The sequence below is a fragment of the Cebus imitator genome, unplaced genomic scaffold (genome assembly GCF_001604975.1).
Source record: "Cebus imitator isolate Cc_AM_T3 unplaced genomic scaffold, Cebus_imitator-1.0 Scaffold6, whole genome shotgun sequence".
In the NCBI taxonomy this organism is placed as follows: Eukaryota; Metazoa; Chordata; class Mammalia; order Primates; family Cebidae; genus Cebus; species Cebus imitator.
In genome coordinates this window covers 13,918,216-13,922,703 of record NW_016107321.1, presented here as the reverse complement: position 1 = coordinate 13,922,703, position 4,488 = coordinate 13,918,216, and positions in this window count along the sequence as shown.

Sequence of the window (4,488 nt, the reverse complement as noted above, 5' to 3'; positions counted from 1 at the left end):
GTGAGCCGAGATTGTGCTATTGCACTCCAGCCTGGGCAACAAGAGTGAAATTCCATCTCAAAAAAAAAAAAACGGTGAAAGTCACTCTAAAAGGTAGACACTTGCTTTGACCTTTGGGGGAAATGTTTCCTTGGTTCTTCATTATGGACTTGGTCAACAAATTTAAGGCAACCATGGTACACGTGAATACAGATGCTTTAGGTAGAAAACAAGAAATCTCTCCTCTTAAGGTAAAATAAACTTTTGTCACAAAAGTCTATAGAACATATTGCTGCTTTGGGGGAAGTTTTACACCTGGTCTGCTTCACTAGTTAATACTATATTATCTGCTTCTCCTCTAGAAGCCTCCAGAGGCTTCAGGTTTGTGACACCAAGTCGTCTACACTCCGTTCTCCTTTAATTTTATGAACTCACCTGAATTCACTGGTGTATTGACTCTGTTTTTTAAAACACCATCTCTAGGCTCAAACTCCCCTCTTGAGTGCCAGGAGGATTGAAGATTTTTTCCTGCAGGACATCTCTTCCTGAGTTACCCGAAACTGATGACATTTTTCCCCATGTAGGACTATTTTATTCCTAAGAAGCTCCTCTAGTTTGCAGTCTTTTTCCTGGACTACCGTAACAGTATTCTAACTGGTCATCTTGCCACTGTCTCCCCTACTTCCTGTCTTTCATTCTGTGTTAAAAACACAGAATAAAATCCTCCAGGGTCGGGCACTGTGGCTCACACCTGTAATCCCAGCACATTATGGGGCAGAGGCAGGAAGATCACTTGAGGTCAGGAGTTTGAGACCAGCCTGGCCAACATAGTGAAAACCCATCTCTACTAAAAATACAAAAATTAGCCAGGCTTGGTGGTACACGTCGGTAATCCCAGCTACTCAGGAGGCTGAGGCAGGAGAATCTCTTGAACCCAGGAGGCAGAGGTTGCAGTGAGCTGAGATCACACCAGTGCATGCCATCTTGGGCAACAAAGTGAGACTTCATCTTAAATGAAAAGCAAAAATCCTACACAAAGACCTCCACAATCTGTCTCTGCCTTTATATTAATAGGAGCTTCTCCCTCTGCCTGCAATACCCTTCCCTTACTACCCAAAGGGAAACCTGCTGAGTCCTCAAAACCCAGCTCACAAATAATTGCCAAGAACTGTGAGATTTTACCCAGCTTGCAAGCTAACAAGGTAGCTTGCCTTAGTTTCAGGAACACTGGCAGAAGACACAGACTCCTGGGTAAGAGACAAAGGACATGATTACAGCACAGCCAGCAGCAGGAGCTTTATATTTCCTTTGCTTCCCCTTGCTCCTCTAGTCTCAGAGCAGCCCCGGGGATTGCTGTATACACAGTGGTTCATTCCACAGCAGAGGACCCCAAGCTCAGAAATCCCCAATCTTAAGCTACTAGTGGCCAGCATGATGGCTCACACCTATAATCCCAGCACTTTGGGAGGCTGAGGCAGGTGGATACAAGGTCAGGAGATTGAGACCATGCTGGCTAACATGGTGAAAACCTGTCTCAACTAAAATACAAAAAATTAGCTGGGCACGGTGGTATGTGCCTGTAATTTCAGCTACTTGGAGGCTGTGGCAAGATAATTGCTTGAACCCAGGAGGCCAAGGTTGCAGTGAGCAGAGATTGCGTCACTACACTCCAGCCTGGGCCACAGAGGGAGACTCTGTCTCAAAAAAAGCAGCAAATCTGCCCAAACTTTGCCCCTGGAAGGAGACATTATCTTTATTCTGTGGAGGCTAACAGATCTGCCTTCTGCCCTAAGGGGAGACACTCTTTTATCTTCCAAGGCTGTATGCTCTATAAATGTCCTTGAATTAATAGTCTGGAGTAAGGGAAAAATACAAGACATGAAGAAATACAAAATCAGCAGACCTGTAAAGAATGGTCTCAATGCTAATTTTGTGACATACAAATTTTAAAAAATTTTTTACCTAATATGATTAAGGATGGAGAAAGACTGTTAATCTCAGTTGAATGACAATATACATTGGTATAAAATATCATAAATGAATTTAGCAATATGAATCAGTAACATTAAAAATTCATCCTCTTTGAGCCAGTAATTAGACTTCTGGGAATTTACTCTAAGAGAATAAATTTAGCTGCAGTTAAAGATTTATGTAGCCCGGTGAGGTGGCTCACACCTGTAATCTCAGCACTTGGGGTGGGCGTATCAACTGAGGTCAAGAGTTCAAGACCAACCTGCCCAACATGGAGAAACCCTGTCTCTACTAAAAATACAAAATTAGCCAAGGTATGGTGGTGCATGTCTGTAATCCCTACCAGCTACTAGGGAGGCTGAGGCAGGAGAATCGCTTGAACCTGGGAGGCAGTTTGCGGTGAGCTGAGATCGTGCCACTGCACTCCAGTCTGGGCAAGAAGAGCAAAACTTCGTCACAAAAAAAAAAAAAAAAAATTACGTAACAAATATCTCCATGCATGCCTCATCGGCAGAACCCTACACTGGTTGGTATTTGTAATAAGACGGATTTGGCTGAGCATTTTTGGTGTGTATGCTACCCATACTCCCACGGACCAGGCTTGTACCTTCTGGAGCTGTGCTTTCCAGCCTAAACAATCAGACCAGGTCCAGGTCACACTCCCTGGGAGCTTCGGAAAAAGCTGCATCAAACCAGAGCTGCTCCCCAAGCCCAGCAAACCACTCATGGCCCAGGTAGTCCTTCCTGGGAGAACAAAGCTTCCTCCTTCATTGACGAGGATAACTCTTGGTGGGGACAAGAGTGACTTTATTTTAAATGCCAATCCACTGACTAACCCCGAGTCTGGGAATGCCTCCAGAATGTCAAGTTTATGTATTATCTTTATGTAGAAATACCCATTCACCGTAAGTTTCCTTCAAAACAACCCTGGAGGCTATTGCAGAAATCATAGGCTGTGATGCTGGTAGCCGCCTCCACATTCCTTCACATGTGTTTTTCCCTAAGATATAAGTCCTGGGTCTACAGGCTTGCGGCAAAGAGATCTACCTATCTTGTAGTCTCTAAAGACCACGTTTCTGTTTGTAAGTTCCCCTAATAAATCACGCAAAACCTACAAATTGGATTTCTTTTTTAATTTTTTTTTTCAGAGGCAGAATCTCACTCTATCCCCCAGGCTGGAGTGCAATAGCATGATCTCTGCTCACTGCAACCTCAGCCTCCCTGGTTCACGCGATTCTCCTGCCTCAGCCTCCTGAGTAGCTGGGATTACAGGCACCTGCCACCACGCCTGGCTAATTTTTATATTTTTTTTTTAGTAGAGACAGGGTTTCCCCATGTTGGCCAGGCTGGCCTCGAACTCCTGACCTCAGGTGATCCTCCCGCCCTGGCCTCCCAAGTGCTGGGATTACAGGCATGAGCCACTGAGCATGGCCCACAAATTGGATTTCTCTGTCTCCTTTGGTTTCTAGGCTCCTTCTGCATTTGGGGGTTGCTGTGTATATACAACCCTTTCACAGAACAAACTCCCATGGAAGTACAAACTATATTGGCCCTTGTTTTATCCAAGTGACCTGTCTACATGTGTAGCCTTCCAGTATTTGCTGGGTCTGTCTCTTTGGCATTTTTGGAGCTACATAAACCACCAGGTTTCACACTGTTACCCTGGGTTGCTGCTCCTCTGACCGTTCTTCCTGGCTAGCCTCCCACCCTGCGTTCTCTCTCCTGACTCACCTTCTCACTGCTGCTATTCTTCCCATTTCTTTTCTCTGTGTGCTCTGGATCACTTTAAGTTCCATATTGAACTCCTCTACATCCCTATATTTTAATAACCAGTTCCTACAATTCATTTCTTTTTCTTTGAGGCGGAGTTTCACTCTTGTTGCCCAGGCTGGAGTGCAATGGTGCAATCATGGCCCACCACAACCTCTGCCTCCCAGGTTCAAGGGATTTTCCTGCCTCAGCCTCCCCAGTAACTGGGATTGCAGGCATGCAGCACCATGCCCAGCTAATTTTGTATTTTTAGCAGAGACAGGGTTTCTCCATGTTGGTCAGGCTGGTCTCAAACTCCCAACCTCAGGTGATCTATCCGCCTGCCTCAGCTTCCCAAAGTGCTGGAATTACAGGCGTGTGCCACCACACCTGACCAATTCATTTATTTCTTAAACTAACTCTAGGCCGGGTGTGGTAGTTCATGCCTGTAATCCCTGCACTTTGGGAGGCCGAGGCAGGTGGATCACCTGAAGTCAGGAGTTGGAGACCAGCCTGGCCAACCAATATGGTGAAGCCCCATCTCTATTAAAAAAACAACAAAAAACTAATACTTTGCTGTCCCTTAAGGATGTTTCTCCTTTGGGACCTCTTAATGAAGGCTATTCATTCTCCCAAAATCCAACACCTCAAGTTCAAGAGGTGGAATCAGTGCTTCATGGATCCATGCAGTGGCTGGAGACCATTCCTTCTCTGCCCTCATGAATGAATGAACTATTGAATGGTGGCTACTTGGAATGCAAATCTTTTTTTTTTTTTTTTTTTTTTTTT